General features: G+C 43.3%; 1 pseudogene; it reads right to left on the bottom strand.

The window, feature by feature from the left end:
- Window positions 1-338: 338 nt before the first annotated feature.
- Window positions 339-491, bottom strand: LOC119935249 (annotated as a pseudogene).
- Window positions 492-17,320: the final 16,829 nt, after the last annotated feature.

Below are 17,320 nucleotides of genomic sequence, written 5' to 3'. Positions count from 1 at the left end.
CTTGGAAAATACCATTCGGCAACAGAGACAGTCCCTGCCCACAGCGGGCTCACGGTCCAGAACGGGGGAGACAGGCATCAAAACAAGTCAGTGGGCATCGGTAGCATCAATATAAATAAATAGAATTATAGATATATAATTAAAATATAAGTAATATAATATATAGGCACTTAGTACAGTGCACACAGTAAGCACTCAGTACGATTGAATGAATATATACATTCTGTTAAAATAGAGTTATAAATATGTACATATATACACAAGTGCTGCCACAAAGGAGGGGGTAGAGCAAAGGGAGCAAGTTGGGGCGATAGGGAGGGGAGGGAAGAAATTAAAAGCACGAGCGCAGTCCCGCACTACCACAAATCATGCAGTCGCAGTAAGTTTCCCACATTTGGAGAAATGGCAGGGGCCAGCACACCCGTGGTGAAGTGCATGAGCCTCTCCCTGGGAAAACCACCTCTGTGATCATGGTATCTCCCTTCACTTCTCAGAGCCTCAGTTCCCTCATCTGGAAAATGGACACTGAGACTGTGAGCCCCATGTGGGACGGGGACTGTGTCCAACCTGATTTGCTCGTATCCATCCTTATGCTCAGTACAGTGCCTGGCATGAAGTAAGCGCTTAACAAATGCCACAATTATTACCAGGGGGGCGGGGGCTCATCATGCTGCCAGCCACCACTTTGGGGAGGAGATAGGGAGAGGTCACGGTGAGGGCTTGGAATTAAGACGGGAAGTGGCGGGGGTGAGGGTTATAGACTGTAATCTCACTGTGGTCAGGGAACCTGTCTACCAACTCTGCCGTACTCTCCAGGTGTGTAGTACAGTGTTCTGCACACACTAAGCACTCAAGTACCATTGATGGTTTGATTATAGAAAGATTTGGCCCCAGAATCCAGAGGTATGGTGCATCTCCTCACCTCCCTCAGATCATTTCCAGACTTTGGGGGGCAGAGGGGAAGGACAGGCTTGGAAGTGTCAGAGAGATTTCAAAGCCCTCAGAAGCGTTCTGGTCTTGTGGGAGGCTGGGATGAATGACTCTGGTAATCCAGGCCGAAAATCAATCAGTCAATCAATCAATTGTATTTATTGAGCACTTACTGTGTGCAGAGCACTGTACTAAGCGCTTGGGAAGTACAAGTTGGCAACATATAGAGACAGTCCCTACCCAACAGTGGGCTCACAGTCTAAAAAGCTATGAAGGTAAAATAGGATGGCCTGTTTTACAGTCAATCAATTAATCAGTGCCTGTTTCTGTACCAATTAATCAATCGTATTTATTAAGCACTTACTATGTGCAGAACACCGTAACAAGCACTTGGGAGTTTTTTTTTATGGCATTTATTAAGCGCTTACTATGTGCAAAGCACTGTTCTAAGTGCTGGGGAGGTTACAAGGTGATCAGGTTGTCCCACGGGGGGCTCACAGTCTTAATCCCCATTTTACAGATGAGGGAACTGAGGCACAGAGAAGTTGTGACTTGCCCAATAATAATAATAATAATAATAATGGCATTTCTTAAGCACTTACTATGTGTAAAGCACTGTTCCAAGCACTGGGGAGGTTACAAGGTGATCAGGTTGTCCCACGGGAGGGCTCACAGTCTTAATCCCCATTTTACAGGTGAGGGAACTGAGGCACAGAGAAGTTGTGACTTGCCCAATAATAATAATAATAATGGCATTTCTGAAGCGCTTACTGTATGCAAAGCACTGTTCTAAATGCTGGGGTGGTTACAAGGTGATCAGGTTGTCCCACAGGGGGCTCACAGTCTTCATCCCCATTTTACAGATGAGGGAACTGAGGCCCAGAGAAGTTAAGTGACTTGCCCGAAGTCACACAGCGGACAATTGGCGGAGCCGGGATTCGAAACCGTGACCTCTGACTCCAAATCAATCAATCAATCAATCAATCGTATTTATTGAGCGCTTACTGTGTGCAGAGCACTGTACTAAGCGCTTGGGAAGTACAAGTTGGCAACATATAGAGACAGTCCCTACCCAACAGTGGGCTCACAGTCTAAAAGGGGGAGACGGAGAACAAAACCAAACATACCCGTCTCCCCCTTTTATTTATGTATTTATTTATTTATTTATTTTATTTATTTTACCTGTACATATCTATTCTATTTATTTTATTTTGTTAAGAACAAAACCAAACATAGTAACAAAATAAAATAAATAGAATAGATATGTACAGGTAAAATAGAGTAATAAATATGTGCAAACATATATACATATAACAAACCCATGCTCTTTCCACTGAGCCATGCTGCTTGATTGCAATGCAACAGAATTGGCAGACACATTGCCTGCCCACAAGGAGTTTACAGTCTAGCACTTCAGTTTTCAGATGAGCTTTCTCCTCCTCCCTTACAGGTTATGGTATCAGACACCTTAAGGGCCAGTACGTTTATCTTAAGCACCCAGGCTGCCTTGCCTGCCACCACTGAGCTCCACTGCCACACCCAAATTCACAGGGACTTAGGAGAGGAATGCAAAGGCATACGAGCAAGTAGCGGAGGTCAGAGGTCCCCCTGAAGAAACGGTAACAAAATGGTGCAAATGACATAATTACATTAAGCTGCCTGGGCAACATAACCTGTGCAACTCTTCGGGGCTTATGGGAAGCATTAGTAGCCACCTTGGGTGAAAACAACGTTCCCCTCACAAATCCGCAGCTGAAAATCCATGAAAGCAGCAGTTCTCATTGCCCCGTGACACGAAGACTTACAATGCGGGGATAAGACCATTTGTTTTGCCGTGATTCGCTGTCTCACAAATTTTCATTGTCTGCAATGTGTTCCCTGGAGCCTCCTCTCTCTCCAGTTTTCTCCCAAGGAAAGATTGAGCAAAGGCATTTTCTCCCTTCTGTCCTGTTGCCATGTTTCGCAGAAGCCACTGCTCTCAGGTAAGATCCTGGGAGTAGGCTTTGCGGCCGGGCTGTAGCGGAGCTGAGGAGGGTAACTTGGGCTCCGGGATAGATTAAGCAAAGCGTTTCCCTTCTATTCCCTGCCTTCCTTTCTGGATCTGAATTTAGGGATGCTTTTCCCAGTTAGAAGTTACTGTTGAAGGCTTGAGGGGAATTCAAGTCCGCTAAGTGCAGCCAACTTGTTATTTTTCAAAGGCCAAAGAGCTCAATCCATCAATTGTATTTATTGAGCACTCACTGTACACTGTACAGGCACTGTACAAAACACTTGGGAGAGTATGCTATAACAGAGTTGGTAGAAATGTTCCCTGCGTACAATTTGCTTACAGCCTCGGGGGAAGCATCAAGGTGTCCTTTAGGGGAAAGGCATACCTGGTTGGTATGAACATGTCTTTGGAGAAGGGTCGGTTCCTTCTGTTTTCACTTTATTAGTTTCACTTTTTGTTTTCACTCTAACCTCCACAAGGAACTCACCAAATTACAAAGCATCCACCTCTGAAAAGCAGTCATGAGAAAAAAGGGCTCGGCAAAAAGCTTATTTACTTGTGGGGGTTCTTGTTCGGGTGAAGATGTCGTATTTTAATATGTTAACCAATGAGACACTTGCGCAGATTTTCAACGTTGTGTTTCACTGTGATCCCGAACAATAAAAGCAAGCCATTAGACACAGTCTCTCCCTGGTGAACCACATTAAGCCAAGCCAGCCACCCCCTAAACATCTAGAAACTTTTAGAAGAAGGCTCAGTAGAAGGCCCCAGAGAAGCATTTTTCAAATTATTTGGCAGGATAGATTCATCTCCAGGGTATTCTAACTCAACGTTAACCTGAATTTGGTTGGGACTTTAATTTTTTCTGAAGTGCTTTCACCCCATTTTCCTCACTGTATCTTAGCAAGTCTGTTGTTTGTTCTAACAGCCCTCTGAAGCAGGACGAGGCAGGAATTTTTATCCACATTTTACAGATGAGGAAACTGGAACAAAAAAAAATGTTACACGACTTGCCTGAGGTCATGAAGTAGGGCAGTGACAGAGCAGGGACTATAGTAGTAATTAGTGGTGTTTATTAAGTCCTTATTATGTGCCAAGCACCATGCTAAGCGCTGGGATAGTTACAAAATAATTATGTTGGGCACAGTTAAATATCCCACATGGGGTCCACAGCGTAAGAGGAAGGGAGAGCAGGTATTTTATTCCCAACCCGGGTCACCTGACTCCCAGGCTGCTCCTTCCACTTAGACCACACAGTTTTCTGCATTTTTCTTTAGGATGCTACAAGTTCAGATAAACCAGTGATTCAGTTGTAATCAACTGGGTACTCGAGTCAAAACTTTCTCTTCAGGAAAGTCCACTGTAGTAAGTGGACAGATAACCTGACTTAGAATCAGGGGATTTTTCTGCTCAAGTCACTCCCTTCAGTTCAGCTATTTCCTCAGACGTAAAAATCTGGATATTAGTTTCCAATCTATTTTGAGCTACGACATTAGGTGTAGATCTTGTCTTACGCCGTCGAGTCGTCTCCGACCCTTAGCGTCGAAATGGACACATCTCTCCCATTACACGCCACCTCCAGCTGCAATCGTTCTGGTAGTGAATCCATAGAGTTTTCTTGGTAAAAATATGGAAGTGGTTTACCATTGCCTCCTTCTGTGCAGTAAATTCTCTCCCATGCCGCTGCTGCCCAGCACAGGTTTTGACTTATAGCAGATTGCCTTCCACTCGCTAGCCACTGCCCAAGCTAAGAATGGAAATGCCTCTGCTTAACTCTCCCTTCCATAGTCAAGACTAGTAGAGAACTGGAAACTCTCCAGGTGTGACTCAGAGATGGGTAGGTGTAGATATCTGGAAGTAAAGACCTTGAGCTGCCTAAAATAATAGTACTTTAAAAAAAAAAATAGGGAAGCTTGAGATTTCTCCTATCTGTAAAATGGGGATTCAATACCTGTTCTCCCTCCTACTTAGACTGCGAGCCCCATGTGGGACAGGAACTGGGTTCGGCCTGCCTTTTCATTCATTCAGTCATATTTATGAAGCGCTTACTGTGTTCAGAGCACCGTCCTAAATGCTTGGGAAAGTACAATACAACAATAAACGGTGACATTCCCTGCCCATAACAAGCTCATAGTCTAGAGGTGGGGAGACTGACATCAAGACAAATAAATAAAATTACAGATAAATACAGAAGGGCTGGGGGGCGGCGGGGAAGAGTAAAGGGAGCAAGTTAGGGCAAAGCAGAAGGGAGTGGGAAATGAGAAAAAATGGGACTTAATTTGGGAAGTTCTCTTGGAGGAGATAAAAATAATAATAATAATAATAGTGGTATTTGTTAAGCGCTTGCTATGTGCAAAGCACTGTTTTAAGCACTGGGGGGGGTTACAAGGTGATTAGGTTGTCCCACGTGGGTCTCACAGTCTTAATCCCCATTTTACAGATGAGGGAACTGAGGCCCGGAGAAGTGAAGTGACTTGCCCAGAGTCACACAGCTGACAATTGGCAGAGCCAGGATTCGAACCCATGACCTCTGACTCCCAAGCCCGCGCTCTTTCCCCTGAGCTACGAGATGTGCCTTCAATACAGCTTTGAAGGGAGGGGAGGGAGTTATTGTCTGTCAGATTTGAGGAGGGAGGGCATTCCAGGCCAGAGGCAGGTTTTATCCACCCTGGTGCTTAGTAGAAAAAGGGTGCTTAGGACATAGTAAGCACTTAAAAAATACCACAGTTTTTTATTAATTGTGATTATTTCTGGCACATGTAGTTGAAGAAAAGTTGTTTATTTTCTGCTGGGGGCCCCTTGGCTCCATTCCTGTGTTCATCCCATGGTCTCCAAGTTGAGGTATGGGAACAGAGACCCCATCCGGGATCAGGGGATGCGTCTGACCTGATTAACTTGCATCAACCCCAGGGCTTAAAACAGTGCTTGACGCATAGTAATCACTTGGCAAATACCATTAAAAATAAAGCGGGAGAGGTGCCACAAGCAGGAGGCTCTGAAGGGTGAAGAGCTTCACTTGCAAAGAATCAAGAAGACCTTAAAGGACCTTAATCCATAGTAATCCAATGAGGAGGTGAAAACAACTCGACAAGGGTCTTTGCAGTAGGAGTGGGAAGGACATTCTCCTGAGGAACATAATGAACCACATATAATCCAATTAACTTCCTTTTGGCCAATAAAATTCATTCTCCTTCCCCAGCAAATCTTCCCCTAGGGCTAGTAAAAGTATCAGAGCTTGAGTTTCACCATCTCTCCTGGCTCTTGCAGCCTTGGGTAGAAGTGCTAATAAGCAGTAAAAGGGTCTAAAGTTAGAACACAAGAAGAGAAAAACTAAGGCCCCTGTACCAAACATAATCACAGTTAGATGGTAAATTTCTTCAAAGCAGAAACTTAGTCTTAGATTGCCTTTATAGTTTCCAACCCCAGTCATGAGATCCTTGGGCTGCTATCACCTTCCTTAGTGGGCAGACCCTGGAGGGGCTCCTTTGCTAGGAATTCTTTCCAATGAAAGAAATTCCCACCTAGAAACCTGGGAAAATGCTCTGTCCTGGGAGCCCACAAACGATGAAGTTACTCACAAGCAGCGATGGGAGTAATTGGAAACTGTCCAGTAAGGCACAGGAAAGAAATTAAGTGTCAACACCCCCATTCCAGTATGAATTATTTCAATCCAGATGCTTTTTTTTTTCTTTTATCCTGGTGCCAAGCTGAATTGCCTGTACTGTGGCCTCTCAGGGCCTGGGCTGGCCCTCACTGGCATAATTACGTGCAACTAAGCGTGTGCTTGGACCCAATGCAGTGCCAGTCCCCTCCTGGGGCCAAGGCTTGGAGCCTGAACCTCAGATAAAATAATAATAATAACTATTACTAATATGAATAATAATAATAATGGTGTTTGTTAATTGCTTACTATGTGCCAGGAACTGTACTAAGCAGCGGGGTGGACACGAGCAAATCAGGTTGGACACAGTCCCTGTCCCACGTGGGGCTCCCAGTCTCAACCCCCATTTTACAGAGGAGGGAACGGAGGCCCAGAGAAGTGAAGTGACTTGCCCAAGGTCACACAGCTGACAAGCGGCAGAGCCGGAATTAGAACCCATGACCTTCTGAGTCCCAGGCCCGCGCTCCATCCACTACAAGCAGCGTGGCTCAGTGGAAAGAGACCGGGCTTTGGAGTCAGAGTTCATGGGTTCGAATCCCTACTCCACCAATTGTCAGCTGTGTGACTTTGGGCAAGTCACTTCACTTCTCTGGGCCTCAGTTACCTCATCTGTAAAATGGGGATTAAGATTGTGAGCCCCCCGTGGGACAACCTGATCACCTTGTAACCTCCCCAGAGCTTAGAACAGTGTTTTGCACATAGTAAGTGCTTAATAAATGCTATTATTATTATTATTATGCCATGCTGCCACTCGGCCACCAGCAAGTCTTTTCTTTCTTTTTATGGTATTTGATAAGCACTTACTATGTCACTTCACTTCTCTGTGCTTCAGTTACCACATCGTTAAAATGGGCATTAAGACTGTGAGCACCATGTGGGACAGGGACTGTGTCAATCAATCAATCAATCAATCATACTTATTGAGCACTTACTGTGTACAGAGCACTGTACTAAACACTTGGGAAGTACAAGTTGGCAACATATAGAGACGGTCCCTACCCAACAGTGGGCTCACAGTCTAGAAGGGGGATACAGAGAACAAAACAAAACATATTAACAAAATAAAATAAATAGAATAGATATGTACAAGTAAAATAGAGTAATAAATACGTACAAACATATATACATATATACAGGTGCTGTGGGGATGGGAAGGAGGTAAGGCGGGGGATGGAGAAGGGGAGGAGAGGGAGAATCAATCAATCAATCGTATTTATTGAGCACTTACTGTGTGCAGAGCACTGTACTAAGCGCTTGGGAAGTACAAGTTGGCAACATATAGAGACAGTCCCTACCCAACAGCGGGCTCACAGTCTAGAAGGGGGAGACAGAGAACAAAACAAAACATATTAACAAAATAAAATAGAATAGATATGTACAAGTAAAATAGAGTAATAAATATATACAAACATACATACATATATACAGGTGCTGTGGGGATGGGAAGGAGGTAAGGTGGGGGGGATGGAAAGGGGGAGGAGGGGGAGAAGAAGAAGGGGGCTCAACTGTGTTCAACCTGATCTTCTTGTAACTACCCCAGTGCCAAGAAAAGTGCTTGGCACTTAGTAAGTGCTTAATAAATACCATGATGATGATGATGATGTCCAGGCATTGTACTCAGCGCTAGGGTAGACACGAGCTACTCTGGTTGGACACAGCCCCTGTTCCACATGGGGCTCACAGTTTTAATCCCCATAAGAGGTAACTGAGGCCCAGGTCAGAGCAGTCGAGGGTTGGAGACAGGACCAGAACCCAGGTTCTTCTGACTCGTAGGCCCATGCTGGCCTATATGTTTGTTATATGTATATATGTTTGTACATATTTATTACTCTATTTTTTTAACTTGTACATATCTATTCTATTTATTTTACCTTGTTAGTATGTTTGGTTTTGTTCTCTGTCTCCCCCTTTTAGACTGTGAGCCCACTGGTGGGTAGGGACTGTCTTTATATGTTGCCAACTTGTACTTCCCAAGTGCTTAGTACAGTGCTCTGCACACAGTAAGCGCTCAATAAATATGATTGATTGATTGGCATGGCTCCAGGGTAGCGACAGAGGGAAAGTCAAGCTTCTCCCCATTGTCTTTCAGCCAGACTCCCACTCTCTCCTCTTATCAGAACCACCAGGCCTTTAGCAGCTCAGCCAGTCAGTCAATCGTACTTATTGAGAGCTTACTGTGTGCAGAGCACTGTATTAAGCTCTTGGGAAAGTATAACAACAGAATAATAAACACATTCCCTGCCCACAACTAGCTTACAACCTAGAGGGGGGAGACAGGCATTAATATAAATAAATTACAGCCGTGGACATAAGTAACTGTGGGGCTGGGAGGGGGGGATGAATAAAGGGGGTAAGTCAGGGTGACGCAGAAGGGAGTTGAAGAAAAGGAAGAGAGGGCTTTAGGGAAGGCCTCTGGAGTTGTGCTTTCAGTGAGGCTTTGAAGGTGGGGAGAGTAGTGACATGAAGAGTTTATAATATATTAACAATTTACCAGATATTTTCCAAGGATCATGCCTCATATCCTCCTGGAAAAGACCGCAGTGGCTATAGGCATTCTTCCTCCCTGGACAATCGTCTGTTGTCAATATCCATATTGAGTGCATTGTAATGGATATCAGAATCTCTAATAACAAAAGTGAAAGCCATTGCCACTATTTCTTTATTTTCCTCTAAGACACAGGGCAGGTGCTTCACAAACAATCTGCCATTTGAGCACAAAATAGCAACTTTCGATTGCCCAGAACACCACTATATTTTTTTCCCAATTCCACCCACCCTTGGGTGAGACATACATCCGGTTTATTGACACTTGAAAGGAAAAAAACATTGCTATCACTGTTTTGAAAAACTTCAAAAATTGCTTTTGAAAAAAAGAGCCAGAAACGGGATCCAGGTGTCCCCTAACTTCAGTCAGAAGGGAAGCTAAAGAGAATGGGAGTCAAAGGACAAGAGTTCAAATGCCGCCTCTGCCACTTGTATGCTGTGTGTCCTGGGCAAATCACTTAACTTCCATGTGCCTCAGTTAGCCTCGTCTGTAAAATGGGAATTAAGACTGCGAGCCCTATGTGGGACATGGATCGCGTCCAATCTAATTAGCTTGAGTCTACCCCAGCTTCCTATGCCTAGCACATAGCGTTCAGCAAATATCATAAAAATAAAAAATAAAAAAAAATCTGCCTCTTGCCAGGACTACCTGTATATATGTATATCAATCAATCAATCGTATTTATTGAGCGCTTACTATGTGCAGAGCACTGTACTAAGCGCTTGGGAAGTACAAGTTGGCAACATATAGAGACAGTCCCTACCCAACAGTGGGCTCACAGTCTAAAAGGGAGAGACAGAGAACAAAACCAAACATACTAACAAAATAAAATAAATAGAATAGATATGTACAAGTAAAATAGAGTAATAAATATGTACAAACATGTATACATATATACAGGTGCTGTGGGGAAGGGAAGGAGGTAAGATGGGGGGATGGAGAGGGGGATGAGGGGGAGAGGAAGGAAGGGGCTCAGTGTGGGAAGGCCTCCTGGAGGAGGTGAGCTCTCAGTAGGGCCTTGAAGGGAGGAAGAGAGCTAGCTTGGCGGATGGGCAGAGGGAGGGCATTGTATATATGTTTGTACGTATTTATTACTCCATTTATTTGTTCATATTTACTCTATTTTTTATTTTGTTAATTTTTTTTTGTTCTGTCTCCCCCTTCTAGACCGTGAGCCCGCTGTGAGCCCGTCTCTAGATGTTGCCAACTTGTACTTCCCAAGCGCTCAGTACAGTGCTCTGCACACAGTAAGCGCTCAATAAATACGATTGAATGAATGAATGAGTGAATGGAGAATCCAAAGCCATCTGGACTTGAGGGTGGCACTACTTTTCCAGTCCTAGGCTGGAAACTATACATTCCCAACATCCTGAGGTGGGAAGCACCATGGTCTAGTGGAAAGAGCCCTGAACTAGGAGTCAGAGGAGGTGGGCTCTTAACCCACCTCCGCCACGTACCAGCTGTGTGACCTTGGGCAATTCACTTCTCTTTGCCTCAGTTACCTCATTTGCAAAATGGGGATTAGGACTTTGAGCCCCATGTGGGACAGTGACTGTGTCTGACCTGATTCCTTTGTAACTACCCAAGTGCTTAGGACAGGGCTTGGCACATAGTAAATACTTAACAGAGCATGCTGCTCTAAAACTGCTTAGAGAATCAATCAATCGTATTTATTGAGCGCTTACTGTGTGCAGAGCACTGTACTAAGCGCTTGGGAAGTACAAGTCGGCAACACATAGAGACAGTCCCTACCCAACAGTGGGCTCACAGTCTAGAAGGGGGAGACAGAGAACAAAACCAAACATATTAACAAAATAAAATAAATAGAATAGATATGTACAAGATAAATAAATAAATAGAGTAATAAATATGTACAAACATATATACATATATACAGGTGCAGCGTGACTCAGTGGAAAGAGCCTGCGCTTTGGAGTCAGAGGTCACAGGTTCAAATCCCAGCCCCGCCAATTGTCAGTTGTGACTTTGGGCAAGTCACTTAACATCTCTGTGCCTCAGTTCCTTCATCTGTAAAATGGGGATTAAGACTGTGAGCCCCCCCCGTGGGACAACCTGATCACCTTGTAACCTCCCCAGTGCTTAGAACAGTGCTTTGCATAGTAAGCACTTAATAAATGCCATTATTATTAACAAATATCATTGTTATTATTGTTGTTGTTACTCTATCCACCCAACAGCCATCTCTAGCACTTAGTATCTATGTTCATTCATAGGACTCACTGCACATTGTACATTCATTTATACTGATATTCACCCCACACATAGCCCCACAGCACTTACATACGTATCTGTAACGTGTTAAATTGTGTTGAATTGTAACTTATTATAACTTCTGGCTCACTGTAAACTAGTGGATAGGGAACGTGTCTGCCAACTCTGTTGTATTGTACTCTTCCAAGCACTTAGTACAGTGCTCTGGACACAGTAAGTGCTCATTAAGTACCACTGATTTATTGACTGATTTATAGTATTCTGATTCTACTGTGGATATGTTTAGGGTTTACAGCCCCCACATGAAAGATAGAATCTAGATATAACTACTATGGTTTAATACCACGCCCAGGGTTACAGCCACCTTATGACACAAGCAACTCGGGGATGAAACTGTTATTGTTTGAAACCTCAACAATCCAATTTACCATTGAAAGATGCTAAAACAAAGAAATTCTGATTTTTCTACCACCTGCTAACTCTTTGGATATAAGAAGTCTTGCATCAACTTTCAGTGAATTTATAAAAACAATTGAAGACCCTTCTGGAGAGAGGAGTTCAGAGGTGTAAAAGTGTTCAGAAGGAATTAGCCAGTCACAGATTTGTTAGGTTTTTTTTTTTAATGATATTTGTTGAGCTCTTATATGTGTCAAACAGGGTCCTAAGCGTTGGGGTAGATACAAGTTCATCCTGCATGGGGCTCACAGTCTAAAAAGGAGGGAGAACACGTGTTTATAAACAGAACAAGTTTATGCTTTTCCAAGCTCCTGTGAAGATTCATGATCATACTATGACTTCATTTAATTGACATGCTGTGCTTAATTTTAACAATGATAGAACCAGAATTTGGTTTAACAATGCAACAGTAGGCAGCACATACAGAAATTCCAAATTCTTTTGCCAAAGAGTTTGGAATGGACCCTAACTTATACCATGTGAGTTTATGGGAAAATACATCTCATGATACAAGCTGTTTATGACACATCCATGTTTTCAAGGAACATATTGTGGCCGTATTGTGGGGAATACATACATTTGCAAACATTTTTGTCCATCTGCTCCATTAGTATGTAAGCTCATTATGGACAGGTAGCAGATCTAGGACTTCTGCTGAACTTTCCCAAGCACTTTTAGTATAGTTCGTTCCACTCAGTGGTCACTCAAGAAATACCACTATTATTACAGCTTTTGAATGTACTAAAAACAATATTTTTTAGCATGTTGAGTGGCAGAGCCAGGATCTTTCCACTAGGCCATGCTGCTTCTCCTTCAAGGTGCTCCCTATTTAATTATTATTAGGAGGAAACACCTATTGCTCTTAAACTAATCTCCTAGCAGGCATGAGCATCAAGTTTGGTGGATTGGTGGCAGTCATGTTAGGAAAGAAAGGGTTCCCCTCTCTCACAGGGGACTGGCCTTTCTTTGCATGATGACCTTTATGGTGGCCTTCCCCCTCTTCCCTGCCTCCCCCTCCACCAGCTGTTTATTTCTGGCTCTGCCTCATTCCTCCCGAGTCCCTCTCAATCAATCAATCGCATTTATTGAGTGCTTACTGTGTGCAGAGCACTGTACTAAGCGCTTGGGAAGTACTCGGGTTTTGTTCAGAGCTTTAGAAACAAGACTCGAGGTTTCCGGTTTTAAATCAGGGCAAAATCCCGAGCCCCACTCTGGTGAAATATTCTCTTGATTGTGAATTGGATACATTTTCATTCACTTTGGCTTCTACAGTATTTGGTCCCTCCAAAGGAGACGGGTGAGGGGAGTCACGGGTCAGATATGCATAAGGCCTAGAGGATTTAGGGAAGGACATTCTGGGTGGAAATCTCCACAAAGAAAATCTAGATTTAGAGATTAAGCTAGCAATAGCAGGGATTGTCCGGGGCAAAAGCGCATTTAGATCTCCTGAAAACCGCTCCAGCAACTGGTAGTCGGCACGTCACTTGGCTTAGCATTTTGGCAGCATGGCTAAGTGGAAGGAGCATTGGCATGGAAGTCAGGAGACCTTGGTACCAATTCCGGCTTTCCCACTTGCCTGCTGGGCGGCCTAGGACAAACCACTGAACTTGTCAGTGCCTGTTTCATCTGTAAATGGAGATTCAACACTTGTTCTCCTCCTTAAATTGTGAGCCCTGTGTGGGACAGGACTAAGTCCAACCCGGTTAACTTGTATCCCTAGTGCTTAGTACACAGTAATAATAATAATAATATTTATTAAGTGCTTACTATGAACAAAGCACTCTTCTAAGTGCTGGGGAGGTTACAAGGTGATCAGGTTGTCCCACAGGGGGCTCAGAGTCTTCATCCCCATTTTACAGACGAGGTAACTTAGGTATAGAGAATAATAATGATAATAATGATGGCATTTATTAAGCACTTACTATGTGCAAAGCACTCTCCTAAGTGCTGGGGAGGTTACAAGGTGATCAGGTTGTCCCACAGGGGGCTCAGAGTCTTCATCCCCATTTTACAGACGAGGTAACTTAGGTATAGAGAATAATAATGATAATAACGATGGCATTTATTAAGCGCTTACTATGTGCAAAGCACTCTTCTAAGTGCTGGGGAGGTTACAAGGTGATCAGGTTGTCCCACAGGGGGCTCAGAGTCTTCATCCCCATTTTACAGATGAGGTAACAGGCACAGAGAATAATAATGATAATAATGATGGCATTTATTAAGCGCTTACTAGGTGCAAAGCCCTGTTCTAAGCGCTGGGGAGGTTACAAGGTGATCAGGTTGTCCCACGTGGGGCTCCCAGTCTTAATCCCCATTTTACAGATGAGGTAACTGAGGCACAGAGAAGTTAAGTGACTTGCCCAAAGTCACACAGCTGACAATTGGCAGAGCCGGGGTTTGAACCCATGACCTCTGACTCCAAAGCCCGGGCTGTTTTCCACTGAGCCACGCAAGTTAAATGACTTGCCCAAAGTCACACTGCTGACAAGTGGCGGAGCTGGGATTTGAACCCATGACCTCTGACTCCGAAGCCCGGGCTCTTTTCCACTGAGCCACGCAAGTTAAATGACTTGCCCAAAGTCACGCTGCTGACAAGTGGCGGAGCCGGGATTTGAACCCATCGCCTCTGACTCCAAAGCCCGGGTTCTTTTCAGAGCCACACTGCTTCTCTAACACCTAAGCACCTAACAAATGGTACAGTTATTGATTATTAAGACCCCCAACCTACCTAAAATGACCCAGAACCTGGCCCATCACCATCATCATCATCAAGCTTATTTATTGAGCGCTTCCTGTGTGCAGAGCACTGTACTAAGCGCTTGGGAAGTACAAATTGGCAACATATAGAGACAGTCCCTGCCCAACAGTGGGCTCACAGTCTAAAAGGGGGAGAGTCCTAAAAGGCCCAGAGTATAGGTTGCCCAGGCTCTACATTCCTTATTAATAATAATAATCATAATGGCATTTATTAAGCGCTTACTATGTGCAAAGCACTGTTCTAAGCGCTGGGGAGGTTACAAGGTGATCAGGTTGTCCCACGGGGGGCTCACAGTCTTCATCCCCATTTTACAGATGAGGGAACTGAAGCTCAGAGAAGTGACTTGCCCAAAGTCACACAGCTGACAAGTGGCGGAGCCGGGATTGGAACCCATGACCTCTGACTCCAAAGCCCGGGCTCTTTCCACTGAGCCATGCTGCTTCTCTACCCTTACCCATGTTGCCATGGAGACGGGATTGGGACCCAAGCTATTATCCCACTCCTCAATTCAGGAAGAGTTCTTGTTCTGATAGATCCCCAGTTACGCTCCTTTTCTCTATCATTCCACCGACCCCAAATCCTTCACGCCTATTTTCTCACTACTTTCCAGCCGAAAAATGTTAAAATGGCAGCTTGGGGCGAGGCACACGAACGGAAGGCGTAGTATGAATTTTAGTCCTTTACCCAATCACATTTTGACGCGTGAATTTCAAACGGCCCAAGACGGAGATGCATAAAGCACTTTACCCCAGCAGATGACTGACCAATTATCAGCTGTTATTTTAATGAGCCCTGGGACAATTAACATTTAGGCAGCCCAACTGTTTTCAATAATTTTAATTAAAATAGCAGTAAAAATGAACAGTGATCCTTTAACCAAGTTTTTGCTTTTCAAATATAAAAATCAAACTAAAGCATCAAAATTTCCTTTACACTTTTTTTTTTTTAGAGCTTGATACATCAAATAGTTTTTGAAGTCAAACTGGTGGAACACTATGCAGACATCCCTCAAAGCAGCCTGGAGATTTAAGAATTTAATAAGGTTAATGATGCACTGAGTTTTTTCAACAGCTATTCAACACAATAGAGCATATTTAATACAGAAACATCTCTAGTCCAGCAGGTGATACCATGTTTTTACTAAAACACAAACTATTAACATCTAGCACTATTATATTGTTTAGGCTTCAGTTAGCACAGAAAACAAGCTATCAGATATTCAAGTAACTTCTATAAACTAGAATGATTATAATTTGGTTTTATTGACCACAAGCAAACTATAGTCCTAACTTTTCCAGTTATTAATATATGAAAAACTGAGACACCGTGTGAATCCAATTAAATGGTCCCAACAGGGAAATATTAAACTCAGGAAATGTAATTTTCTAACGTACGTTGCAAGAGCTGATTTATACTACAATACTCAAAAGACCACTTGTACCTTCTTTGGCAAAGCAAGATATGAATCCGCAAGTACTCTGAAGCCATCTTGGTGATCAGTTTATATTATCCCAGCCACTATAAGCCAGCGAATTATATAGAAGACCGAGAAAATAGTGTCAAAGTACTTTGTTTAACGATGGAGACTCAAAAAGGCTAAAAACACTTTGGTGTTGAAGAACTGATCGTTTTAAATATTACAATTTGGTAAGGTAATTTTTTTTAATGGCATTTATTAAGCGCTTCCTATGTGAAAAGCACTGTTCTAAGCACTGGATTTACCAAGATTCTGGAAAACGGGAGCCCAATATTTCTTACCAAATGCTACGCTTTAGACTACCAAAGCAAACCGGTTCAGTTTCCCTCAGTGGGAGTATCAGGTGGTGTTCTTCCAGGGGACGGAACCAGAGCCATGTAATGGATATGGCAAGGAAAGACGTGTTATTAATTTATGCTGGGAATGTCTCCCAATTTGTAATATTATCCAAAGGGAACTCAGTTTCCTAATCAATAAAGACTACACCACAACCGGGCCAAGTTTTATTTGCCTATATCATTTCATATAAACAAGGTTCTAATGCGTAGAAATTCATTAAAGCTTAATTCTTCAGGGGCCCCAAAGGGGTATATAAAATGCTCATTTGAAATCACAATATTTAGCATGGAGGTACTAAGAGTCCCCAACTCTAGAAAGTTATCCGAGAACAGGTTCCAAATTGTGAATGTTTAAAGATGATCTCACTCAACACAGAATGTGTTAATAAGGGCAAACTACCCAACCTTGGATTTATCATTTAATTTGTTTGGTAATATTGTTTGGGACTTAGGCTTCTTCCAGCCTGCTGAAATCTGAGAAATAAGGGGCTTCCTGAGCCCAAACCTTCCTGTAGGGGCTCCTTTAACTCAAGGATCAATTCTACAACATATTGTCAAGGAACACACTATGCTGAAATAAACCCAGAAATCGTTTTCTGAGTCAAATAATACAACTTTTTCCAAGCCTCGCATTTGGATTTTTTTTTTTAGCATCTACGCAGCACAATACTTCACCAGACGCTGCAAAGAGATTTAAAGACCCCAAAGTGAAAGACGATGCGATTAGCTCTAAGCTTCCTTAGATCAATCCCTTAAACCTTCCTAGAAAACTCTGACATTGCCAGTTGGTAAAGTTGCTAAATTGTAGCTCAAAAGACCCCCATTTCCCAAATCTGCAACCCAATCCACATCCTGGCAACATTTTACTTTTCCTTGTTGTTAACCTGTTCACCTCACCCCTAAAGGTTTTTATGTTTCTATTTCAATTTGACA

The sequence above is a fragment of the Tachyglossus aculeatus genome, chromosome 11, assembly GCF_015852505.1.
Source record: "Tachyglossus aculeatus isolate mTacAcu1 chromosome 11, mTacAcu1.pri, whole genome shotgun sequence".
In the NCBI taxonomy this organism is placed as follows: Eukaryota; Metazoa; Chordata; class Mammalia; order Monotremata; family Tachyglossidae; genus Tachyglossus; species Tachyglossus aculeatus.
Note: the sequence above shows the minus strand (reverse complement) of the source record. Positions and strands in the feature narration are given on the sequence as shown.